The sequence below is a fragment of the Urtica dioica genome, chromosome 4 (genome assembly GCF_054948205.1).
Source record: "Urtica dioica subsp. dioica isolate 48M chromosome 4, U.dioica_male_clone48M_v1_H2, whole genome shotgun sequence".
NCBI classification, from domain to species: domain Eukaryota; kingdom Viridiplantae; phylum Streptophyta; class Magnoliopsida; order Rosales; family Urticaceae; genus Urtica; species Urtica dioica.
Window position 1 is genome coordinate 20,777,085 of NC_142759.1, and position 27,899 is coordinate 20,804,983.

The window sequence follows — 27,899 nt, forward strand, 5'->3', positions numbered from 1 at the left end:
AAGTTATTTTTTTGTCATTTAGGGATGGATTAGAGTCTTGGACGATGACCAAATTGCCGGGGTTACGTTCAACTTTTTGGGCGGTGTTCAAAAGTTCAATGAGGTCATCAAGAAATCAATGTTCGAGGAAGAGGACCATATATTCAGGCAGTCTTGTTTTGGGCATTTCCTGGACGTCCCCGAGATAGCCAATTCTTAAGTGATAGTCAACCATATTATCTCGCTGGCGGGACAATACAAGGACTCATCTTCTGAAGCTTTGTTTTTTGAAATAGGCGGTGAACCTCGGTCATTAAGTAAGGAGAATTTTGTGGAGATCACCGGCTTGCGGTTTGTTGACGACTACACTAAATGTGTTGTCAATGGTACCCACAAGAAGAGTTGTAGTCTTTACTTATGTACATTTGATGTAATAAAGTCTCATGAAGACTCTTGCTTGTAATTACTTATTTATTAATAAAAGTTGAAACGTTCATTCATCCTTCCTTGTCTGAAGTTTTATGATAAAACCTTAGTCTTTAGTCCATAAACAAACCTAACAACACATGAAGAGACAAATGTAGACTTGCATGAACAAACTCTTCATGGTTTGCTTAAAACAATACATTCGCAATCTAAGGATCAAAGGACTATTGATCTCAGTACGATTGTTAGGAGAATCTATGATGTCTGATTATGGGATTGAGAGTTGGAGACTTTATAGTTCTTCTAAGGTATCTTCCGAAGGTACTGAATTGACCAGTGCACTTCTAGAGACAAGATAAAAACAAACAATTTAACCTCTTATGTCTCGAGGTCACTACGTATGAATTGCATCATGCTTACCTCAATCCTGAAATGAGACATGTCATATAACAGCTTACGTATTCTCATTTGAGAAAGTCAGAGTTCAGACTCACTATGTGATTCTGAACAGGGCCTATTGGTGAAATACTAAGTTATGAAGATGTCATGAGTAACTTTGTGAAGATCTCATAGATATGGAATTCATGTACAAGATTGCTGAAATGCAATGTATATCACATCAGGCTTTGTTCCTTGGAATGTGAATAAATGAACTGGCCAGTGTCCAAATTGAGTCATGACTCTTTTGGATGAAACAATGGGACTTGTTAGCTCCTCGTCAATACATTGTTTCTAACTTATTCACAAGCGACAAAGGAGTTGAGGAAATAACAGCTAGAAGGGTAAAATGGTAATTTTGTAAATCCCGACTAGCTGATGATATTCATGAAGGGTAAACATAGATAATATTCAGTGGATCCACTCACCACAATTTAGTTGAATTCTTGAGTAGAAAATAAATTCATTTGAACCGAGAGATTCTCAGTGTCAACTCTTTAGTGGAGTTAGTTGATATTAAGCTAAACTTGGAAAAGGTTTGTGAACTCTTGAGTCCAAGTATTTTAGCTCAAGCTTTGTTCATTTGGATCCATGAGGTCACTGTCACAAATCATATCGAATAGGAATAGTTAAACTAGAAGCTAAGTCAAAACAAGAACGAGACAAGTTTTACGAAAATTGTCTAAAGGGTATTTTTGTCCTTTTGGACATAGGACGAAATGAATGTCAATAAATTTTTTGACATTGTCATATGATGACAAATATCACTCGGCCATTATAAGTTATTTGGGCCTTGAGGATTAATTTCATTTCATAGATTTTTACTTGAAAATTCTTAATTGGGATTTCTTATGTTGTCATGAACAAATGAAGAAACATCTAGAAGCTCCTTCTAGATGCACTATGGCCGTCCAACCTAATAGAAAAAGGATAGATTATTTTGTGCATTAATATATGAAGATACTTGCTAAAAGAAAAAGAGAAAACAAATTTCCTCCATGAAGAAAGGGAATTTCGGCCAACAAGCAAGAGGGAAGCAAAAGAGGAAACAAATCCAAGCCTTCTAGAAGGTCTCTTGGCCGTGTGAATGAGGAAGGAAGGAGAGCAAAGTTTGCTCATGAATATGTGATATTCTATAGAAGAGGAAACTACCTTATTGAAGGTAAAACTTCTCCTATAAATAGAGCCTTTATTCCTCTCATTTTATTCATTCCAAAGTTTTAGAGATTGAGAGAGCTTCTCTCTCTAGAACCTCTTGGCCGATCATCTCTCTCTCTCTCTCTCTCTCTCTCTCTCTCTCTCTCTCTCATTTTTCTTTCGTTTTTGTTCTGGCACCTAGGTCCACATTTGACCTAATGTTTTAGCTCTTCGACTTTGAGACTTGTTCTTAAGTCGTCGTGTTTAAAAGTGCCCACACACTAATTCCTTTCCTTCTCGAGTGATTCTTGTGATAGAAACTTTCGTGGTTGCTCGAGTTCCCGAGGAAATAAGAAAGACGTGCTGCGAGGGGAGACGAACGTTTCAACCTTCCTAAGGCTTCTCAACGTTCAAGCTTCTCAAAGGTTAGTAAACATATAATGCTCATTAATAGTTATAATTTATAAGTACTTGCTCTTTGTCTAGGTTAGTAAAAACGTTTTACTTGTTTTAAAGAAAATTTTTAAATATGCCGCTTGCTAGAAGCATTAAATCTTTTCTTAACCCAAGATCAATTCCAACAAAATGTTCTTATTCGGAAGTTGTTAAGGATGGTCTCTACAAAACTGCCTTCCACAAGGGTGCCTTAAATAAGAGGGACGTCGTACAGTCCTTGGTCTTCGAGAGCGAAGAATGGCAGACTGAGAAGAAGGCGAAGTTTAAAATACTTTATTTTTTGTTAAACTTGCTCATCGGCGACAACTCGAATTGTCTGGTAATGACAGTAATTATGAGTATTGCATTTCGATAAACCTTTTTGAATGTCTAACTTGATTGTGTTTTGTTTAGGTACCGAACATGAACTATGTCAAGTTGGTGGATAACTTGGACGAGTTCAACCGATACCATTGGGGAAATGTGGCTTGGAATTTCCTCCATGAAAGATTACAACATTCATCTAGAATTCAAGGTCAAGGGACACGAGTAAGGTGAGACTGCCAGGTTTCTTTTTGCCTCTTCAAATTTGGGCATTCGAGTCTTTCCCCATCCTCTCGGAGCAAAATATCTGCCACAAAGTCTCCGACACCGTCATTCCTCTCATGCTCCGATGGAAATCTACGTTTAAGGTCTCGGCACTAAAGATGTGAGGAATCAATTTCTCAAGCTCGCAGGTAAATTACCAGATTGTTTAGTAACATGTCCTTTGATTAATGTATCAAATTGTTAAGCAACATGTTCTGTCATTAATGTACCAGATTGTTTACACTCCACTTTGCTCATCCACTGTGGCGGCGAAAGGAAGAGTTGTCGAAAGTCGTGAAAAAAAGTCAATGAAATCCACTGTGGCGGCGAAAGAAGCCTTGAAGGTGCCACCGACGAGTACTGACAAGCATTCTCAGGTAAATTAAAAATGTGTATTTATTATATTCATGTCAATAATAAATATGATCTTATTGACATACATGTCAATAAACACTTGTGTTTATTGACATAAATGTCAATAAGAACATGTGTTTAATGACATGAATGTCAATAAAAATATGTGTTTATTGACGTTCATGTCAATAAAATATGTGTTTATTGACAGTCAATAGCTGCATGTGTTTATTGACATTTATGTCAATAAAAATATGTGTTTATTGCCACAAATGTCAAAAACTGCATGCGGTTATTGACATTCATGTCAATAAAAAGGCACGAAAGTTTGAAGCAAGAGAATAGATGCATGTCCGACAATGATGTGTGATGTGTTGTATTATCGACATTGATATGTATGTTTTTATTTTGCTATCACACAACTATGATATTATGTAGGATTTGACTGAACAGATATGGTAGTTACACATGGGTAATCTTTTGTGTGTGGTATTATGAGATGTGTTCAAGTACACTATTTAATGTGTTTAGGGTATGTTATTTTGATATTTATTGAGGTTTTATTGAGATCATATTTACTGATGTGTTCAGGTATGGTAGTTAATGAGGTTTTATTGACATCAATGTCAATAAAACTGACATTTTATTGACATCATTGTCAATAAAACTGACCTTTTATTGACATCATTGTCAATAAAACTGACCTTTTATTGACATCATTGACCTTTTATTGACATCATTGTCAATAAAACTGTGATTTTATTGACATTATTGTCAATAAAACTGTTGATTTTAAGAGAAGTAGAAGAATTTCATATTCACAAAAGTAGACATCCATAATTATAAAGTATTACATCATATTCAGAATTACAAAATGGTTACAAAACTTATTCAACGACTGCTTCTCTGAGACAAAGGAACAGGATCGTCACATGTCTTTCTATTGTGTCCTTCTTTGCCGCACCTGCTATATTTACGCCCACTAGGCACTTCACCTTAGGATAGTATCCTTCTCTTCTGTCACGACCCGCGAGCGACAGCTCGCCCACGAGCCCCGACCGATCAACTCTCATATTTTTCATATTAAACAATACATAACTCATAATATAAACACATTAATTAAGCATAATATCTCATAAGATTATATAATAAAATAGTTTGCGAAAATTCGGGGAAATTTTTCGCTTTTATAACTTAGAGTCTTATAGCGACTCCTATACAAATATGTTCCGGAACGTTTCAACAGAAGACACTAACCCCCGATTAAGAAACCCCATAGCCCATAGGTCAAGGCAATACGCGCTCGGTCTCGGTCTTCAATCTCGTGTCCCGCTTACCAGCTTTTCCCTTATCTACATTACCAAGGGTCATAAAACTATGAGTCGATTGACTCAGTAAGTGGGAGTCTATCTATAAAGTAAAACGACTAATGCCATGTGACGTGCAAACAAATACACAAGCATGCAGAATGATTGCTAGATATAACTAGAACATAACATTAGAGCATGACTGACGCGTGATATCACACTCTATTTATTCACTTGTCGTTCTGCAAGATCGTACATCCTCTTCTGCTACGATCTCCACAACGACAATAAGCCAGCCTCAGACCTCGAGCAGCAGTCTTACGGCGGCTTGGGTGTTTTAAGATTGTCTGGGATCCACTAGTGGTACCATCTTCATCTGACGTCGGCGCATGTGTGCCCCCTTGGCACGACAATGAGTTCACTCGAGGCGACTGCTCATTGCTGAATGGGTTCACTCTTGGCGACTGCCCATTACCATCGGGTTCGCTCGTGGCGACTGCCCGTTATCGTTGGGTTCTCCCCAGTTTTGAGTACTCAGCGCCATACAGACCACCTAGGTCTGCCACAAACACAAGTCGTTGACTTGTGGGTACCACCGACACGAGTTTAATTAAAGTTTGGGTACTCTGCGGCTAACAGCGTACACGTTAAACTTATATACGGAAGAGCGTAACGGGATAAACCCCGAAAGAAATTATTATTTCCCTTTGAAGCTCGTTAAGTGTTTTAAGCTGAAAGCTCGAAATGTGACTTTCGAACTCTCTACTCCCGATTGAATTCGAGAGTCTATTGCTCTTCCGTCTTCTCGATTCTAACCTACTTCCTAGAATTAGAAGAGAGGTCTAACTATACACATAGCAAACGTGGCTGGTTCAAGTTAGCGTTTGAACCTAACGGGCGTACCCGAATTAAGTTTTCAAGCAAGAGTGGCCGAAGCCTTAAATTTCAAGTTTATTCATTTTAGGGCTTTCACCTACTCTTGTTTACTAGCAAATAAATGCACAAACAAACATGGTTATTCCCTTGGTAAGTAGTTGACTTATGTCTCCACACTTACCTGGAATTGTTCGACAGACGGCTCGACGATTCCCGTAGATGTCTTGCTTCGCACGTTCTTCGAGGCACTTGGCTCTTGTCGAAACGTCGAAAGAACTAGCATTCGGAGTTGAGTATCCGTTAGTTATTGGATTCAAGTTTACTTAAAGAGGATAGGGTTCGTTGTCGGGATAAGAGTTGGTTCGGAAATCGAGAATTTAATTTATTATTCCCCGGTTCTTCGGAAGTTAAATTTATTCAAGTCTCGCGTATTCTCGTACCGAGATGGATACGAAATAAAATTCAACAATTAATCACGAGTCTCAAATAAATTCAATAATCCGAAAACAAAATAACCGAGAATTCCAAACGAATAATTAAATTAAATTCAAGAACATCATTAAATAAATAATTATAAATTATTTATTTAAATACTGAAAGTACATATTTAAGAGTATTTAAACGCTATAAGCGATTTAAAACTCACGAGTTAATCGAGCTTTATTTCGATAACTCTTTCACTTGATATCTTCAGAAACTGATCTCGTTGCCCTTGACTCGTCTGGTTCCCGTCCGTCCGTCAAGATCTGTAATTCAAACCTGGAACCCAACGACGAGTTAACATCTTAAATTCCAACTCTTATCAGTTTCATAAACCAAATCCCGATTTCACGTCTTAAAACCCGAACCCAATTAACCAAGTAAACTCAACATGAATCCAAAATAACCAAAAACGTCCTAACACGATGTTGACCACGAATAACTCCCGAGGCTCAGAAATATCATTCCACAAAACAGATAGACCGAATTAGCCAAAACTCATGCTCACGGCCAAAACAAGTCACACGTCCAAACTAGTACTCAAAGACAACAATATCATCACAACCACAACAAACTTCCAAACCAACTAAACACACGGCCAAACAACATACTCAGCCAAGACAACCACTCAATCCAACATATTCAGGTTCTCAACTATCATCATAGCCTCAAGTAATAACAATTCATCACAAATCTGAAAACAAACCTTAAAGACTCACACGGCCAAGAGCAACATGACCAAAAATTCGTCCATAAACCAAGTAAAAATTCCAACAGCCATAATGATCAAAACCCAATCAATTAACAGGTTCATAAACGTCTTGATATCACTAAACAACCTCCAGAAATCACAAAACCCCAACAAAAAGATCCATGAACCCTAGAACCCAATTTTCGGCCAAACCAAGCCAAACCAAAGAAATCTGAATTCCAACCTCAAATTCGAGTTATACTCATCACCAATCAAGTCCAAACAACAATTAAAACCAAGCAATTTCACTGAATTCAATCCGGATTCAAAATCCCCAATTTTTGAATCTAAGAACCCTAGCTTTGAATTCAAACCAAGGAGAAGAAATCTCACCTCAACCCACGGGTTCTAGCTTTCTCGGAGGGTCCCTATTTCCTTCCCGGCGTCTTTTCCTTGCTCCGGCGCCACGGCGGTCCTCGGCGACGTTGTTCTTCCTCGGCGTGGACGCGCGGCGACGTGGCTCGGTGCTGGATGGTGCGCGAAGAGGAAAGGAAGGAGAAGAAGAAGTGAGGGACGAGGTGGTGTTGATGATGGCGGTGAGGCTCGGTCTCGTGGGACTCAGGGCCGGGAATTTTTTTTTTTCTCTCGTCTGTCTGGTTCTTTCTCTCGGCCGAGTGATGTGAGGAAGAAGAAGATAGAGTAGAGTGAAATGAGAAATAGAGAGAGTGAGGAACGGGTGAGGTGGCAGCGAAAGAGAGAGGGAGAGTGGATTAAGTGGCTAGGTGGCACACTCTCGCCACGCCACATGTACCCAAGCGGTCCACTCAATTATTTCCACAATTCTCTTAAAACGACCCCATTTTCCTCTTTTTCTTTCAATCTCATCCTTCAAAATGTTGCACATAAGTCCTTTTAAAATAAAACCTCACAATCTTGTCCTTAATTAATTAAAAATAATCTTGAAAAATAACCGAGAAAATTATTATTATTTCCCGTTATCTTGAATATATTTAAGGGATTCCGGAATTTATTTTTACTCTTGAGATTTTTAAATCTCCGAGTATGTTTCGAATAATAATATTGGATTACTCGAACATTCTCATTCCGAAATTTCATCGACCTTAAATATTATCATTTTCCAAGATATTTAAAATTTAAGGACGTCTCATATGCAACAAGAATTTGAATTAAAACTCGTCCATTTATTCAAATTCTCAAGTCGAGCGGTTACAAAAGTTTATACATTACAATCTCTACCCCCTTAAAAGGGTTTCGTCCTCGAAACTTAGAACAAGGAAGGGTATTTCTTTTGCATTTCGCTCTTAAGTTCCCAAGTTGCTTCTTCCGCGGAGAGACTCTTCCAAAGTACCTTGACCAGAGGTATAGTCTTATTCCTTAAGACTTTCTCCTTGCGATCTAGGATTACGACGACTGGTTTTTCATTTCTATTGTCAGGAGAAATCTCAACCCCTTAGCTGATAGGATGTGAGTTTAATGATACTTAAACATACTTTATTAACACTAATAAAGTCATAAACCTCCCACAGTGCATACACAGTTATACACCTTCCATTCCCAAAGGTAACAGGAAAAATATAAACAAACTCTTACAAGAAAACGCTTATCATCATCCACTAATGATAGCGAAACAAAAGAGAGTTTTCTTCAAAAAAAAAAAAAAAAAACTTCACGACCCTAAACTCTGAGTCATCCTAACATTTGCTCTGGTTCCTGGTGGTAGTTGTGGACGTCCCTGCTTGGTCTTCACCCTGGCAGATCGTGAAGACTCGTGCATTTACCTTCGATTGCTCTTGTGGTGCTGGTGCATTATTCTCTACATTCTGACAGACCCGAGACAAATGACCTTCCTGTCCACAGCGGAAACACACCAACGTACGCGCAAAGCAATCTCCCTTATGTACTCCACCACACCTTCTGCATTGCGACGACTGGTCGTTTGCAGAATTCTTGGCTTTTTTATTGGACGGCTTTGGTCGATTATTAGATCTTTGTAAGGATTCATTCCTATCCTCATATCTCGATTGAAATCTATTTCGCTTCCGGGTGTCGACCCGATTTAGGTTGGGGGTCTCTGGTGGAACTGTAGTACCTGGCTTTAGAGCAGGAGTAGGATTCGCCTCGCGCCATCCCGCAATTCGTAGGGCTCTCTGCACAGCATTGGCATAGGTGCGAGGTCCAGTATCACCACTATCCACCTGGCTCACGATGTCCACGTTAAGACCATGCATATATTTCATCTTCCGAGCCTGATCAGTGGGGACTAGGGAAGGAGCAAACCTTGCCAACGCGTCGAACTTCGTCGTATATTCTAATACAGACATTGAATCTTGCCGCAGGCTCATAAACTCGCGTACCTTGTTTGACAGGTTAGCTTCACTCATGTACTTCCCATGGAATAGATTGAGGAATCGAATCCACGTCATCGAGTTGACATCCTCGACTGATGCCATCACCTCCCACCAGCCCCTAGCCTCATCCTCCAGTTGATTCACGGCGCAAGCCACTCTCTCTGTATCAGACAGCTGCATGTAATTGAAGATCTGCTGAGTTTTCTTGACCCAATTCTCAGCTGCAGCTGGATCAACATGGCCGTCAAACGTCGGAGGCTTCTGCTTACGAAACCTCTCGTACACAGGCTCGCCCACTGGAGGAACTACGTCAGGAATTTGAAAATTCAGCTCTTCCTGGGAATCCACGTATGCCTGCGGTGGACGTTCACATCGTTCATTTTGAGCTGGGAGCTCCGGGTTTGGTGGAGGTGGCGTATTCAATCTCGTCAGAAGTTCAGTGATCGTGCGATTTTGGGCTTCAAGTTGCTGCGCAACTATCTGATCTCGTTGTGCTGCGCTGGCAGCCTGTCTCTCCAAGGCGTGTCGCATTTCTGCGAGATCTGCCGCCGTGGCATTTCCGGCATGAGACGGTTCTTGTCCCGACATATTTTCCCAGTTCTACAAACGAGAACAAACAAAGTTACTCATATATCCATACCGAAATGCGAGAGACATACAATTAACACATGATCAAACTGAAACCGAAACGAGATTTTATATATACAACCATATACATCCATATATACATATCAAAAGATGTATACAACCCACCCTATTCAAGAGTATACTCAACCGAAAAGAGACTAGCCTCATATGGCTTAGTCGAACAAGGGACTCGAAGATAAAACACTAGTCCCCTTGTTATCTTCACAAAAACAAGAATGCCACCATCTCTCGTGGTCGCCAAGCAAACGTCTACGCAGCTGGGTCAACCGGAGGCTCGAAAGGATCCTATTCGGAATCCTCCTCATCATAATAAACCCTCTCGTCATCATGCGGAACAACTACCGGAAACAACCATCGGTAGTGAGGTACCCAGGTTCCGCTTCGCGTCACGACGAGGAACTCGGTCTACATTCGCAAGATAGCGAACGAGGGACAATCAGATTCCAGCGTCGGATATTGGAGCACTACACACAGCTCCCAATACTCGATACCTCACTGGAGTTTATCCTCGAGCACATCAGGCACTGGTCCACAATCTCTTGGACAAATCGATTTTCATATCAGACAACCGATTCTAACCCGAGCTAGTAGAATCCGTAAGCTTGCTCCTCCCATTTGTTCGTCTCCCCTGGCCCCGATCGTGTATTGTATCACCTTCTGGAACATCTCACGACCTCGGCTGATCATGCCGTCACCGGTGAAAAGAGTCCATCGACTCATCGTCGGCCAATAAGGATGGGTCATCGTGACATTCGTACGGGATCAGTGAAGCAACGAGATGATACTCATCTACTCACAAGTCAGACCGGTCCACCGGCCCCTAAGTGATGGTGCTTCCCACGACACTGAACGTACTTGCGGTTGAAAGAATTCACGTGACCGCATCGCAGTACAGACGAATCTCATCGGGGATGAGAGATCTAACTCCTAGCAATTCATTCTGCATCATGTCGAACCTATCTCTAGACAAGTCGACTCTAAGCACAACACTATCACATGGCATACTCGCGACCTATACCGAGAACACGTATCCCAAGTCTACAGAAACGGCTAAACCTGGGGCTCTGATACCACAAAATCTGTCACGACCCGCGAGCGACAGCTCGCCCACGAGCCCCGACCGATCAACTCTCATATTTTTCATATTAAACAATACATAACTCATAATATAAACACATTAATTAAGCATAATATCTCATAAGATTATATAATAAAATAGTTTGCGAAAATTCGGGGAAATTTTTCGCTTTTATAACTTAGAGTCTTATAGCGACTCCTATACAAATATGTTCCGGAACGTTTCAACAGAAGACACTAACCCCCGATTAAGAAACCCCATAGCCCATAGGTCAAGGCAATACGCGCTCGGTCTCGGTCTTCAATCTCGTGTCCCGCTTACCAGCTTTTCCCTTATCTACATTACCAAGGGTCATAAAACTATGAGTCGATTGACTCAGTAAGTGGGAGTCTATCTATAAAGTAAAACGACTAATGCCATGTGACGTGCAAACAAATACACAAGCATGCAGAATGATTGCTAGATATAACTAGAACATAACATTAGAGCATGACTGACGCGTGATATCACACTCTATTTATTCACTTGTCGTTCTGCAAGATCGTACATCCTCTTCTGCTACGATCTCCACAACGACAATAAGCCAGCCTCAGACCTCGAGCAGCAGTCTTACGGCGGCTTGGGTGTTTTAAGATTGTCTGGGATCCACTAGTGGTACCATCTTCATCTGACGTCGGCGCATGTGTGCCCCCTTGGCACGACAATGAGTTCACTCGAGGCGACTGCTCATTGCTGAATGGGTTCACTCTTGGCGACTGCCCATTACCATCGGGTTCGCTCGTGGCGACTGCCCGTTATCGTTGGGTTCTCCCCAGTTTTGAGTACTCAGCGCCATACAGACCACCTAGGTCTGCCACAAACACAAGTCGTTGACTTGTGGGTACCACCGACACGAGTTTAATTAAAGTTTGGGTACTCTGCGGCTAACAGCGTACACGTTAAACTTATATACGGAAGAGCGTAACGGGATAAACCCCGAAAGAAATTATTATTTCCCTTTGAAGCTCGTTAAGTGTTTTAAGCTGAAAGCTCGAAATGTGACTTTCGAACTCTCTACTCCCGATTGAATTCGAGAGTCTATTGCTCTTCCGTCTTCTCGATTCTAACCTACTTCCTAGAATTAGAAGAGAGGTCTAACTATACACATAGCAAACGTGGCTGGTTCAAGTTAGCGTTTGAACCTAACGGGCGTACCCGAATTAAGTTTTCAAGCAAGAGTGGCCGAAGCCTTAAATTTCAAGTTTATTCATTTTAGGGCTTTCACCTACTCTTGTTTACTAGCAAATAAATGCACAAACAAACATGGTTATTCCCTTGGTAAGTAGTTGACTTATGTCTCCACACTTACCTGGAATTGTTCGACAGACGGCTCGACGATTCCCGTAGATGTCTTGCTTCGCACGTTCTTCGAGGCACTTGGCTCTTGTCGAAACGTCGAAAGAACTAGCATTCGGAGTTGAGTATCCGTTAGTTATTGGATTCAAGTTTACTTAAAGAGGATAGGGTTCGTTGTCGGGATAAGAGTTGGTTCGGAAATCGAGAATTTAATTTATTATTCCCCGGTTCTTCGGAAGTTAAATTTATTCAAGTCTCGCGTATTCTCGTACCGAGATGGATACGAAATAAAATTCAACAATTAATCACGAGTCTCAAATAAATTCAATAATCCGAAAACAAAATAACCGAGAATTCCAAACGAATAATTAAATTAAATTCAAGAACATCATTAAATAAATAATTATAAATTATTTATTTAAATACTGAAAGTACATATTTAAGAGTATTTAAACGCTATAAGCGATTTAAAACTCACGAGTTAATCGAGCTTTATTTCGATAACTCTTTCACTTGATATCTTCAGAAACTGATCTCGTTGCCCTTGACTCGTCTGGTTCCCGTCCGTCCGTCAAGATCTGTAATTCAAACCTGGAACCCAACGACGAGTTAACATCTTAAATTCCAACTCTTATCAGTTTCATAAACCAAATCCCGATTTCACGTCTTAAAACCCGAACCCAATTAACCAAGTAAACTCAACATGAATCCAAAATAACCAAAAACGTCCTAACACGATGTTGACCACGAATAACTCCCGAGGCTCAGAAATATCATTCCACAAAACAGATAGACCGAATTAGCCAAAACTCATGCTCACGGCCAAAACAAGTCACACGTCCAAACTAGTACTCAAAGACAACAATATCATCACAACCACAACAAACTTCCAAACCAACTAAACACACGGCCAAACAACATACTCAGCCAAGACAACCACTCAATCCAACATATTCAGGTTCTCAACTATCATCATAGCCTCAAGTAATAACAATTCATCACAAATCTGAAAACAAACCTTAAAGACTCACACGGCCAAGAGCAACATGACCAAAAATTCGTCCATAAACCAAGTAAAAATTCCAACAGCCATAATGATCAAAACCCAATCAATTAACAGGTTCATAAACGTCTTGATATCACTAAACAACCTCCAGAAATCACAAAACCCCAACAAAAAGATCCATGAACCCTAGAACCCAATTTTCGGCCAAACCAAGCCAAACCAAAGAAATCTGAATTCCAACCTCAAATTCGAGTTATACTCATCACCAATCAAGTCCAAACAACAATTAAAACCAAGCAATTTCACTGAATTCAATCCGGATTCAAAATCCCCAATTTTTGAATCTAAGAACCCTAGCTTTGAATTCAAACCAAGGAGAAGAAATCTCACCTCAACCCACGGGTTCTAGCTTTCTCGGAGGGTCCCTATTTCCTTCCCGGCGTCTTTTCCTTGCTCCGGCGCCACGGCGGTCCTCGGCGACGTTGTTCTTCCTCGGCGTGGACGCGCGGCGACGTGGCTCGGTGCTGGATGGTGCGCGAAGAGGAAAGGAAGGAGAAGAAGAAGTGAGGGACGAGGTGGTGTTGATGATGGCGGTGAGGCTCGGTCTCGTGGGACTCAGGGCCGGGAATTTTTTTTTTTCTCTCGTCTGTCTGGTTCTTTCTCTCGGCCGAGTGATGTGAGGAAGAAGAAGATAGAGTAGAGTGAAATGAGAAATAGAGAGAGTGAGGAACGGGTGAGGTGGCAGCGAAAGAGAGAGGGAGAGTGGATTAAGTGGCTAGGTGGCACACTCTCGCCACGCCACATGTACCCAAGCGGTCCACTCAATTATTTCCACAATTCTCTTAAAACGACCCCATTTTCCTCTTTTTCTTTCAATCTCATCCTTCAAAATGTTGCACATAAGTCCTTTTAAAATAAAACCTCACAATCTTGTCCTTAATTAATTAAAAATAATCTTGAAAAATAACCGAGAAAATTATTATTATTTCCCGTTATCTTGAATATATTTAAGGGATTCCGGAATTTATTTTTACTCTTGAGATTTTTAAATCTCCGAGTATGTTTCGAATAATAATATTGGATTACTCGAACATTCTCATTCCGAAATTTCATCGACCTTAAATATTATCATTTTCCAAGATATTTAAAATTTAAGGACGTCTCATATGCAACAAGAATTTGAATTAAAACTCGTCCATTTATTCAAATTCTCAAGTCGAGCGGTTACAAAAGTTTATACATTACAATCTCTACCCCCTTAAAAGGGTTTCGTCCTCGAAACTTAGAACAAGGAAGGGTATTTCTTTTGCATTTCGCTCTTAAGTTCCCAAGTTGCTTCTTCCGCGGAGAGACTCTTCCAAAGTACCTTGACCAGAGGTATAGTCTTATTCCTTAAGACTTTCTCCTTGCGATCTAGGATTACGACGACTGGTTTTTCATTTCTATTGTCAGGAGAAATCTCAACCCCTTAGCTGATAGGATGTGAGTTTAATGATACTTAAACATACTTTATTAACACTAATAAAGTCATAAACCTCCCACAGTGCATACACAGTTATACACCTTCCATTCCCAAAGGTAACAGGAAAAATATAAACAAACTCTTACAAGAAAACGCTTATCATCATCCACTAATGATAGCGAAACAAAAGAGAGTTTTCTTCAAAAAAAAAAAAAAAAAACTTCACGACCCTAAACTCTGAGTCATCCTAACATTTGCTCTGGTTCCTGGTGGTAGTTGTGGACGTCCCTGCTTGGTCTTCACCCTGGCAGATCGTGAAGACTCGTGCATTTACCTTCGATTGCTCTTGTGGTGCTGGTGCATTATTCTCTACATTCTGACAGACCCGAGACAAATGACCTTCCTGTCCACAGCGGAAACACACCAACGTACGCGCAAAGCAATCTCCCTTATGTACTCCACCACACCTTCTGCATTGCGACGACTGGTCGTTTGCAGAATTCTTGGCTTTTTTATTGGACGGCTTTGGTCGATTATTAGATCTTTGTAAGGATTCATTCCTATCCTCATATCTCGATTGAAATCTATTTCGCTTCCGGGTGTCGACCCGATTTAGGTTGGGGGTCTCTGGTGGAACTGTAGTACCTGGCTTTAGAGCAGGAGTAGGATTCGCCTCGCGCCATCCCGCAATTCGTAGGGCTCTCTGCACAGCATTGGCATAGGTGCGAGGTCCAGTATCACCACTATCCACCTGGCTCACGATGTCCACGTTAAGACCATGCATATATTTCATCTTCCGAGCCTGATCAGTGGGGACTAGGGAAGGAGCAAACCTTGCCAACGCGTCGAACTTCGTCGTATATTCTAATACAGACATTGAATCTTGCCGCAGGCTCATAAACTCGCGTACCTTGTTTGACAGGTTAGCTTCACTCATGTACTTCCCATGGAATAGATTGAGGAATCGAATCCACGTCATCGAGTTGACATCCTCGACTGATGCCATCACCTCCCACCAGCCCCTAGCCTCATCCTCCAGTTGATTCACGGCGCAAGCCACTCTCTCTGTATCAGACAGCTGCATGTAATTGAAGATCTGCTGAGTTTTCTTGACCCAATTCTCAGCTGCAGCTGGATCAACATGGCCGTCAAACGTCGGAGGCTTCTGCTTACGAAACCTCTCGTACACAGGCTCGCCCACTGGAGGAACTACGTCAGGAATTTGAAAATTCAGCTCTTCCTGGGAATCCACGTATGCCTGCGGTGGACGTTCACATCGTTCATTTTGAGCTGGGAGCTCCGGGTTTGGTGGAGGTGGCGTATTCAATCTCGTCAGAAGTTCAGTGATCGTGCGATTTTGGGCTTCAAGTTGCTGCGCAACTATCTGATCTCGTTGTGCTGCGCTGGCAGCCTGTCTCTCCAAGGCGTGTCGCATTTCTGCGAGATCTGCCGCCGTGGCATTTCCGGCATGAGACGGTTCTTGTCCCGACATATTTTCCCAGTTCTACAAACGAGAACAAACAAAGTTACTCATATATCCATACCGAAATGCGAGAGACATACAATTAACACATGATCAAACTGAAACCGAAACGAGATTTTATATATACAACCATATACATCCATATATACATATCAAAAGATGTATACAACCCACCCTATTCAAGAGTATACTCAACCGAAAAGAGACTAGCCTCATATGGCTTAGTCGAACAAGGGACTCGAAGATAAAACACTAGTCCCCTTGTTATCTTCACAAAAACAAGAATGCCACCATCTCTCGTGGTCGCCAAGCAAACGTCTACGCAGCTGGGTCAACCGGAGGCTCGAAAGGATCCTATTCGGAATCCTCCTCATCATAATAAACCCTCTCGTCATCATGCGGAACAACTACCGGAAACAACCATCGGTAGTGAGGTACCCAGGTTCCGCTTCGCGTCACGACGAGGAACTCGGTCTACATTCGCAAGATAGCGAACGAGGGACAATCAGATTCCAGCGTCGGATATTGGAGCACTACACACAGCTCCCAATACTCGATACCTCACTGGAGTTTATCCTCGAGCACATCAGGCACTGGTCCACAATCTCTTGGACAAATCGATTTTCATATCAGACAACCGATTCTAACCCGAGCTAGTAGAATCCGTAAGCTTGCTCCTCCCATTTGTTCGTCTCCCCTGGCCCCGATCGTGTATTGTATCACCTTCTGGAACATCTCACGACCTCGGCTGATCATGCCGTCACCGGTGAAAAGAGTCCATCGACTCATCGTCGGCCAATAAGGATGGGTCATCGTGACATTCGTACGGGATCAGTGAAGCAACGAGATGATACTCATCTACTCACAAGTCAGACCGGTCCACCGGCCCCTAAGTGATGGTGCTTCCCACGACACTGAACGTACTTGCGGTTGAAAGAATTCACGTGACCGCATCGCAGTACAGACGAATCTCATCGGGGATGAGAGATCTAACTCCTAGCAATTCATTCTGCATCATGTCGAACCTATCTCTAGACAAGTCGACTCTAAGCACAACACTATCACATGGCATACTCGCGACCTATACCGAGAACACGTATCCCAAGTCTACAGAAACGGCTAAACCTGGGGCTCTGATACCACAAAATCTGTCACGACCCGCGAGCGACAGCTCGCCCACGAGCCCCGACCGATCAACTCTCATATTTTTCATATTAAACAATACATAACTCATAATATAAACACATTAATTAAGCATAATATCTCATAAGATTATATAATAAAATAGTTTGCGAAAATTCGGGGAAATTTTTCGCTTTTATAACTTAGAGTCTTATAGCGACTCCTATACAAATATGTTCCGGAACGTTTCAACAGAAGACACTAACCCCCGATTAAGAAACCCCATAGCCCATAGGTCAAGGCAATACGCGCTCGGTCTCGGTCTTCAATCTCGTGTCCCGCTTACCAGCTTTTCCCTTATCTACATTACCAAGGGTCATAAAACTATGAGTCGATTGACTCAGTAAGTGGGAGTCTATCTATAAAGTAAAACGACTAATGCCATGTGACGTGCAAACAAATACACAAGCATGCAGAATGATTGCTAGATATAACTAGAACATAACATTAGAGCATGACTGACGCGTGATATCACACTCTATTTATTCACTTGTCGTTCTGCAAGATCGTACATCCTCTTCTGCTACGATCTCCACAACGACAATAAGCCAGCCTCAGACCTCGAGCAGCAGTCTTACGGCGGCTTGGGTGTTTTAAGATTGTCTGGGATCCACTAGTGGTACCATCTTCATCTGACGTCGGCGCATGTGTGCCCCCTTGGCACGACAATGAGTTCACTCGAGGCGACTGCTCATTGCTGAATGGGTTCACTCTTGGCGACTGCCCATTACCATCGGGTTCGCTCGTGGCGACTGCCCGTTATCGTTGGGTTCTCCCCAGTTTTGAGTACTCAGCGCCATACAGACCACCTAGGTCTGCCACAAACACAAGTCGTTGACTTGTGGGTACCACCGACACGAGTTTAATTAAAGTTTGGGTACTCTGCGGCTAACAGCGTACACGTTAAACTTATATACGGAAGAGCGTAACGGGATAAACCCCGAAAGAAATTATTATTTCCCTTTGAAGCTCGTTAAGTGTTTTAAGCTGAAAGCTCGAAATGTGACTTTCGAACTCTCTACTCCCGATTGAATTCGAGAGTCTATTGCTCTTCCGTCTTCTCGATTCTAACCTACTTCCTAGAATTAGAAGAGAGGTCTAACTATACACATAGCAAACGTGGCTGGTTCAAGTTAGCGTTTGAACCTAACGGGCGTACCCGAATTAAGTTTTCAAGCAAGAGTGGCCGAAGCCTTAAATTTCAAGTTTATTCATTTTAGGGCTTTCACCTACTCTTGTTTACTAGCAAATAAATGCACAAACAAACATGGTTATTCCCTTGGTAAGTAGTTGACTTATGTCTCCACACTTACCTGGAATTGTTCGACAGACGGCTCGACGATTCCCGTAGATGTCTTGCTTCGCACGTTCTTCGAGGCACTTGGCTCTTGTCGAAACGTCGAAAGAACTAGCATTCGGAGTTGAGTATCCGTTAGTTATTGGATTCAAGTTTACTTAAAGAGGATAGGGTTCGTTGTCGGGATAAGAGTTGGTTCGGAAATCGAGAATTTAATTTATTATTCCCCGGTTCTTCGGAAGTTAAATTTATTCAAGTCTCGCGTATTCTCGTACCGAGATGGATACGAAATAAAATTCAACAATTAATCACGAGTCTCAAATAAATTCAATAATCCGAAAACAAAATAACCGAGAATTCCAAACGAATAATTAAATTAAATTCAAGAACATCATTAAATAAATAATTATAAATTATTTATTTAAATACTGAAAGTACATATTTAAGAGTATTTAAACGCTATAAGCGATTTAAAACTCACGAGTTAATCGAGCTTTATTTCGATAACTCTTTCACTTGATATCTTCAGAAACTGATCTCGTTGCCCTTGACTCGTCTGGTTCCCGTCCGTCCGTCAAGATCTGTAATTCAAACCTGGAACCCAACGACGAGTTAACATCTTAAATTCCAACTCTTATCAGTTTCATAAACCAAATCCCGATTTCACGTCTTAAAACCCGAACCCAATTAACCAAGTAAACTCAACATGAATCCAAAATAACCAAAAACGTCCTAACACGATGTTGACCACGAATAACTCCCGAGGCTCAGAAATATCATTCCACAAAACAGATAGACCGAATTAGCCAAAACTCATGCTCACGGCCAAAACAAGTCACACGTCCAAACTAGTACTCAAAGACAACAATATCATCACAACCACAACAAACTTCCAAACCAACTAAACACACGGCCAAACAACATACTCAGCCAAGACAACCACTCAATCCAACATATTCAGGTTCTCAACTATCATCATAGCCTCAAGTAATAACAATTCATCACAAATCTGAAAACAAACCTTAAAGACTCACACGGCCAAGAGCAACATGACCAAAAATTCGTCCATAAACCAAGTAAAAATTCCAACAGCCATAATGATCAAAACCCAATCAATTAACAGGTTCATAAACGTCTTGATATCACTAAACAACCTCCAGAAATCACAAAACCCCAACAAAAAGATCCATGAACCCTAGAACCCAATTTTCGGCCAAACCAAGCCAAACCAAAGAAATCTGAATTCCAACCTCAAATTCGAGTTATACTCATCACCAATCAAGTCCAAACAACAATTAAAACCAAGCAATTTCACTGAATTCAATCCGGATTCAAAATCCCCAATTTTTGAATCTAAGAACCCTAGCTTTGAATTCAAACCAAGGAGAAGAAATCTCACCTCAACCCACGGGTTCTAGCTTTCTCGGAGGGTCCCTATTTCCTTCCCGGCGTCTTTTCCTTGCTCCGGCGCCACGGCGGTCCTCGGCGACGTTGTTCTTCCTCGGCGTGGACGCGCGGCGACGTGGCTCGGTGCTGGATGGTGCGCGAAGAGGAAAGGAAGGAGAAGAAGAAGTGAGGGACGAGGTGGTGTTGATGATGGCGGTGAGGCTCGGTCTCGTGGGACTCAGGGCCGGGAATTTTTTTTTTTCTCTCGTCTGTCTGGTTCTTTCTCTCGGCCGAGTGATGTGAGGAAGAAGAAGATAGAGTAGAGTGAAATGAGAAATAGAGAGAGTGAGGAACGGGTGAGGTGGCAGCGAAAGAGAGAGGGAGAGTGGATTAAGTGGCTAGGTGGCACACTCTCGCCACGCCACATGTACCCAAGCGGTCCACTCAATTATTTCCACAATTCTCTTAAAACGACCCCATTTTCCTCTTTTTCTTTCAATCTCATCCTTCAAAATGTTGCACATAAGTCCTTTTAAAATAAAACCTCACAATCTTGTCCTTAATTAATTAAAAATAATCTTGAAAAATAACCGAGAAAATTATTATTATTTCCCGTTATCTTGAATATATTTAAGGGATTCCGGAATTTATTTTTACTCTTGAGATTTTTAAATCTCCGAGTATGTTTCGAATAATAATATTGGATTACTCGAACATTCTCATTCCGAAATTTCATCGACCTTAAATATTATCATTTTCCAAGATATTTAAAATTTAAGGACGTCTCATATGCAACAAGAATTTGAATTAAAACTCGTCCATTTATTCAAATTCTCAAGTCGAGCGGTTACAAAAGTTTATACATTACAATCTCTACCCCCTTAAAAGGGTTTCGTCCTCGAAACTTAGAACAAGGAAGGGTATTTCTTTTGCATTTCGCTCTTAAGTTCCCAAGTTGCTTCTTCCGCGGAGAGACTCTTCCAAAGTACCTTGACCAGAGGTATAGTCTTATTCCTTAAGACTTTCTCCTTGCGATCTAGGATTACGACGACTGGTTTTTCATTTCTATTGTCAGGAGAAATCTCAACCCCTTAGCTGATAGGATGTGAGTTTAATGATACTTAAACATACTTTATTAACACTAATAAAGTCATAAACCTCCCACAGTGCATACACAGTTATACACCTTCCATTCCCAAAGGTAACAGGAAAAATATAAACAAACTCTTACAAGAAAACGCTTATCATCATCCACTAATGATAGCGAAACAAAAGAGAGTTTTCTTCAAAAAAAAAAAAAAAAAAACTTCACGACCCTAAACTCTGAGTCATCCTAACATTTGCTCTGGTTCCTGGTGGTAGTTGTGGACGTCCCTGCTTGGTCTTCACCCTGGCAGATCGTGAAGACTCGTGCATTTACCTTCGATTGCTCTTGTGGTGCTGGTGCATTATTCTCTACATTCTGACAGACCCGAGACAAATGACCTTCCTGTCCACAGCGGAAACACACCAACGTACGCGCAAAGCAATCTCCCTTATGTACTCCACCACACCTTCTGCATTGCGACGACTGGTCGTTTGCAGAATTCTTGGCTTTTTTATTGGACGGCTTTGGTCGATTATTAGATCTTTGTAAGGATTCATTCCTATCCTCATATCTCGATTGAAATCTATTTCGCTTCCGGGTGTCGACCCGATTTAGGTTGGGGGTCTCTGGTGGAACTGTAGTACCTGGCTTTAGAGCAGGAGTAGGATTCGCCTCGCGCCATCCCGCAATTCGTAGGGCTCTCTGCACAGCATTGGCATAGGTGCGAGGTCCAGTATCACCACTATCCACCTGGCTCACGATGTCCACGTTAAGACCATGCATATATTTCATCTTCCGAGCCTGATCAGTGGGGACTAGGGAAGGAGCAAACCTTGCCAACGCGTCGAACTTCGTCGTATATTCTAATACAGACATTGAATCTTGCCGCAGGCTCATAAACTCGCGTACCTTGTTTGACAGGTTAGCTTCACTCATGTACTTCCCATGGAATAGATTGAGGAATCGAATCCACGTCATCGAGTTGACATCCTCGACTGATGCCATCACCTCCCACCAGCCCCTAGCCTCATCCTCCAGTTGATTCACGGCGCAAGCCACTCTCTCTGTATCAGACAGCTGCATGTAATTGAAGATCTGCTGAGTTTTCTTGACCCAATTCTCAGCTGCAGCTGGATCAACATGGCCGTCAAACGTCGGAGGCTTCTGCTTACGAAACCTCTCGTACACAGGCTCGCCCACTGGAGGAACTACGTCAGGAATTTGAAAATTCAGCTCTTCCTGGGAATCCACGTATGCCTGCGGTGGACGTTCACATCGTTCATTTTGAGCTGGGAGCTCCGGGTTTGGTGGAGGTGGCGTATTCAATCTCGTCAGAAGTTCAGTGATCGTGCGATTTTGGGCTTCAAGTTGCTGCGCAACTATCTGATCTCGTTGTGCTGCGCTGGCAGCCTGTCTCTCCAAGGCGTGTCGCATTTCTGCGAGATCTGCCGCCGTGGCATTTCCGGCATGAGACGGTTCTTGTCCCGACATATTTTCCCAGTTCTACAAACGAGAACAAACAAAGTTACTCATATATCCATACCGAAATGCGAGAGACATACAATTAACACATGATCAAACTGAAACCGAAACGAGATTTTATATATACAACCATATACATCCATATATACATATCAAAAGATGTATACAACCCACCCTATTCAAGAGTATACTCAACCGAAAAGAGACTAGCCTCATATGGCTTAGTCGAACAAGGGACTCGAAGATAAAACACTAGTCCCCTTGTTATCTTCACAAAAACAAGAATGCCACCATCTCTCGTGGTCGCCAAGCAAACGTCTACGCAGCTGGGTCAACCGGAGGCTCGAAAGGATCCTATTCGGAATCCTCCTCATCATAATAAACCCTCTCGTCATCATGCGGAACAACTACCGGAAACAACCATCGGTAGTGAGGTACCCAGGTTCCGCTTCGCGTCACGACGAGGAACTCGGTCTACATTCGCAAGATAGCGAACGAGGGACAATCAGATTCCAGCGTCGGATATTGGAGCACTACACACAGCTCCCAATACTCGATACCTCACTGGAGTTTATCCTCGAGCACATCAGGCACTGGTCCACAATCTCTTGGACAAATCGATTTTCATATCAGACAACCGATTCTAACCCGAGCTAGTAGAATCCGTAAGCTTGCTCCTCCCATTTGTTCGTCTCCCCTGGCCCCGATCGTGTATTGTATCACCTTCTGGAACATCTCACGACCTCGGCTGATCATGCCGTCACCGGTGAAAAGAGTCCATCGACTCATCGTCGGCCAATAAGGATGGGTCATCGTGACATTCGTACGGGATCAGTGAAGCAACGAGATGATACTCATCTACTCACAAGTCAGACCGGTCCACCGGCCCCTAAGTGATGGTGCTTCCCACGACACTGAACGTACTTGCGGTTGAAAGAATTCACGTGACCGCATCGCAGTACAGACGAATCTCATCGGGGATGAGAGATCTAACTCCTAGCAATTCATTCTGCATCATGTCGAACCTATCTCTAGACAAGTCGACTCTAAGCACAACACTATCACATGGCATACTCGCGACCTATACCGAGAACACGTATCCCAAGTCTACAGAAACGGCTAAACCTGGGGCTCTGATACCACAAAATCTGTCACGACCCGCGAGCGACAGCTCGCCCACGAGCCCCGACCGATCAACTCTCATATTTTTCATATTAAACAATACATAACTCATAATATAAACACATTAATTAAGCATAATATCTCATAAGATTATATAATAAAATAGTTTGCGAAAATTCGGGGAAATTTTTCGCTTTTATAACTTAGAGTCTTATAGCGACTCCTATACAAATATGTTCCGGAACGTTTCAACAGAAGACACTAACCCCCGATTAAGAAACCCCATAGCCCATAGGTCAAGGCAATACGCGCTCGGTCTCGGTCTTCAATCTCGTGTCCCGCTTACCAGCTTTTCCCTTATCTACATTACCAAGGGTCATAAAACTATGAGTCGATTGACTCAGTAAGTGGGAGTCTATCTATAAAGTAAAACGACTAATGCCATGTGACGTGCAAACAAATACACAAGCATGCAGAATGATTGCTAGATATAACTAGAACATAACATTAGAGCATGACTGACGCGTGATATCACACTCTATTTATTCACTTGTCGTTCTGCAAGATCGTACATCCTCTTCTGCTACGATCTCCACAACGACAATAAGCCAGCCTCAGACCTCGAGCAGCAGTCTTACGGCGGCTTGGGTGTTTTAAGATTGTCTGGGATCCACTAGTGGTACCATCTTCATCTGACGTCGGCGCATGTGTGCCCCCTTGGCACGACAATGAGTTCACTCGAGGCGACTGCTCATTGCTGAATGGGTTCACTCTTGGCGACTGCCCATTACCATCGGGTTCGCTCGTGGCGACTGCCCGTTATCGTTGGGTTCTCCCCAGTTTTGAGTACTCAGCGCCATACAGACCACCTAGGTCTGCCACAAACACAAGTCGTTGACTTGTGGGTACCACCGACACGAGTTTAATTAAAGTTTGGGTACTCTGCGGCTAACAGCGTACACGTTAAACTTATATACGGAAGAGCGTAACGGGATAAACCCCGAAAGAAATTATTATTTCCCTTTGAAGCTCGTTAAGTGTTTTAAGCTGAAAGCTCGAAATGTGACTTTCGAACTCTCTACTCCCGATTGAATTCGAGAGTCTATTGCTCTTCCGTCTTCTCGATTCTAACCTACTTCCTAGAATTAGAAGAGAGGTCTAACTATACACATAGCAAACGTGGCTGGTTCAAGTTAGCGTTTGAACCTAACGGGCGTACCCGAATTAAGTTTTCAAGCAAGAGTGGCCGAAGCCTTAAATTTCAAGTTTATTCATTTTAGGGCTTTCACCTACTCTTGTTTACTAGCAAATAAATGCACAAACAAACATGGTTATTCCCTTGGTAAGTAGTTGACTTATGTCTCCACACTTACCTGGAATTGTTCGACAGACGGCTCGACGATTCCCGTAGATGTCTTGCTTCGCACGTTCTTCGAGGCACTTGGCTCTTGTCGAAACGTCGAAAGAACTAGCATTCGGAGTTGAGTATCCGTTAGTTATTGGATTCAAGTTTACTTAAAGAGGATAGGGTTCGTTGTCGGGATAAGAGTTGGTTCGGAAATCGAGAATTTAATTTATTATTCCCCGGTTCTTCGGAAGTTAAATTTATTCAAGTCTCGCGTATTCTCGTACCGAGATGGATACGAAATAAAATTCAACAATTAATCACGAGTCTCAAATAAATTCAATAATCCGAAAACAAAATAACCGAGAATTCCAAACGAATAATTAAATTAAATTCAAGAACATCATTAAATAAATAATTATAAATTATTTATTTAAATACTGAAAGTACATATTTAAGAGTATTTAAACGCTATAAGCGATTTAAAACTCACGAGTTAATCGAGCTTTATTTCGATAACTCTTTCACTTGATATCTTCAGAAACTGATCTCGTTGCCCTTGACTCGTCTGGTTCCCGTCCGTCCGTCAAGATCTGTAATTCAAACCTGGAACCCAACGACGAGTTAACATCTTAAATTCCAACTCTTATCAGTTTCATAAACCAAATCCCGATTTCACGTCTTAAAACCCGAACCCAATTAACCAAGTAAACTCAACATGAATCCAAAATAACCAAAAACGTCCTAACACGATGTTGACCACGAATAACTCCCGAGGCTCAGAAATATCATTCCACAAAACAGATAGACCGAATTAGCCAAAACTCATGCTCACGGCCAAAACAAGTCACACGTCCAAACTAGTACTCAAAGACAACAATATCATCACAACCACAACAAACTTCCAAACCAACTAAACACACGGCCAAACAACATACTCAGCCAAGACAACCACTCAATCCAACATATTCAGGTTCTCAACTATCATCATAGCCTCAAGTAATAACAATTCATCACAAATCTGAAAACAAACCTTAAAGACTCACACGGCCAAGAGCAACATGACCAAAAATTCGTCCATAAACCAAGTAAAAATTCCAACAGCCATAATGATCAAAACCCAATCAATTAACAGGTTCATAAACGTCTTGATATCACTAAACAACCTCCAGAAATCACAAAACCCCAACAAAAAGATCCATGAACCCTAGAACCCAATTTTCGGCCAAACCAAGCCAAACCAAAGAAATCTGAATTCCAACCTCAAATTCGAGTTATACTCATCACCAATCAAGTCCAAACAACAATTAAAACCAAGCAATTTCACTGAATTCAATCCGGATTCAAAATCCCCAATTTTTGAATCTAAGAACCCTAGCTTTGAATTCAAACCAAGGAGAAGAAATCTCACCTCAACCCACGGGTTCTAGCTTTCTCGGAGGGTCCCTATTTCCTTCCCGGCGTCTTTTCCTTGCTCCGGCGCCACGGCGGTCCTCGGCGACGTTGTTCTTCCTCGGCGTGGACGCGCGGCGACGTGGCTCGGTGCTGGATGGTGCGCGAAGAGGAAAGGAAGGAGAAGAAGAAGTGAGGGACGAGGTGGTGTTGATGATGGCGGTGAGGCTCGGTCTCGTGGGACTCAGGGCCGGGAATTTTTTTTTTTCTCTCGTCTGTCTGGTTCTTTCTCTCGGCCGAGTGATGTGAGGAAGAAGAAGATAGAGTAGAGTGAAATGAGAAATAGAGAGAGTGAGGAACGGGTGAGGTGGCAGCGAAAGAGAGAGGGAGAGTGGATTAAGTGGCTAGGTGGCACACTCTCGCCACGCCACATGTACCCAAGCGGTCCACTCAATTATTTCCACAATTCTCTTAAAACGACCCCATTTTCCTCTTTTTCTTTCAATCTCATCCTTCAAAATGTTGCACATAAGTCCTTTTAAAATAAAACCTCACAATCTTGTCCTTAATTAATTAAAAATAATCTTGAAAAATAACCGAGAAAATTATTATTATTTCCCGTTATCTTGAATATATTTAAGGGATTCCGGAATTTATTTTTACTCTTGAGATTTTTAAATCTCCGAGTATGTTTCGAATAATAATATTGGATTACTCGAACATTCTCATTCCGAAATTTCATCGACCTTAAATATTATCATTTTCCAAGATATTTAAAATTTAAGGACGTCTCATATGCAACAAGAATTTGAATTAAAACTCGTCCATTTATTCAAATTCTCAAGTCGAGCGGTTACAAAAGTTTATACATTACATCTTCTTAGGTCTACCTGCCGGACGGCTATTGAAGTGAGGAGGAAGTAATTTGATTTGTTTAACTTCAACGGGAATGTCTCATGCTTTAGCACTGCCGTAGGGGTGGATAACACCTAAATAACACAATTTCCAGTACTCGGTGGTATAATAGGCAGAACAAAAGTCCACATATGGAAGGTTACGGATATGACATGCTGCAATCGCATGAGCGCATACAAAACTATCTGTTTGAAATTCTAAACATGAACATGTTTTATTCTGCAAATTCACAGCCCATCTCTCTCCATCTTTATCTAAAACCTCATACTCGAAAACAGAAGAAGATTTCACCTACAATGAACAAGTATTCACAGTGAGTTTTGGAACAATAATGTGACATTAATATCAATAAACAGTCACAGTGAGTTCTTGAAAAATATTTAATTCTTGTTCTTTTTTTATTCATATTTAATGCCAATAAACATTAGAACTTATTGGTATTAATGTCAATAAAAAGTCACAGTGAGCTCTTGAAAAATAATTAATTCCCGTTCTTTTTTTTATTCATATTAATGTCAATAAACATTGGAACTTATTGGTATTAATGTCAATAAAAAGTCGCAGTGAGTTCTTGAAAAATTGTTCTTCACGTTGCCAAG

The 27,899-nt window shown here is 41.7% G+C and overlaps 4 long non-coding RNA genes across 4 annotated transcripts; all 4 read right to left on the bottom strand.

Moving 5' to 3' along the window:
• Window positions 1-5,722: 5,722 nt before the first annotated feature.
• Window positions 5,723-7,411, bottom strand: LOC149401140 (uncharacterized). Its single transcript, XR_016296785.1, has 3 exons — window positions 7,105-7,411; window positions 6,187-6,299; window positions 5,723-5,816 (listed from the first exon to the last, which is right to left on the bottom strand). It is a non-coding gene; the product is annotated as an uncharacterized LOC149401140 (long non-coding RNA).
• A 4,744-nt stretch (window positions 7,412-12,155) lies between these two features.
• Window positions 12,156-13,844, bottom strand: LOC149401141 (uncharacterized). The gene is made up of 3 exons (XR_016296786.1): window positions 13,538-13,844; window positions 12,620-12,732; window positions 12,156-12,249 (listed from the first exon to the last, which is right to left on the bottom strand). It is a non-coding gene; the product is annotated as an uncharacterized LOC149401141 (long non-coding RNA).
• Window positions 13,845-18,588: 4,744 nt separating this feature from the next.
• Window positions 18,589-20,277, bottom strand: LOC149401142 (uncharacterized). Its single transcript, XR_016296783.1, has 3 exons — window positions 19,971-20,277; window positions 19,053-19,165; window positions 18,589-18,682 (listed from the first exon to the last, which is right to left on the bottom strand). It is a non-coding gene; the product is annotated as an uncharacterized LOC149401142 (long non-coding RNA).
• Window positions 20,278-25,022: 4,745 nt separating this feature from the next.
• LOC149401143 (uncharacterized) lies at window positions 25,023-26,711 on the bottom strand. Its single transcript, XR_016296784.1, has 3 exons — window positions 26,405-26,711; window positions 25,487-25,599; window positions 25,023-25,116 (listed from the first exon to the last, which is right to left on the bottom strand). It is a non-coding gene; the product is annotated as an uncharacterized LOC149401143 (long non-coding RNA).
• Between the last annotated feature and the right edge of the window lie 1,188 nt (window positions 26,712-27,899).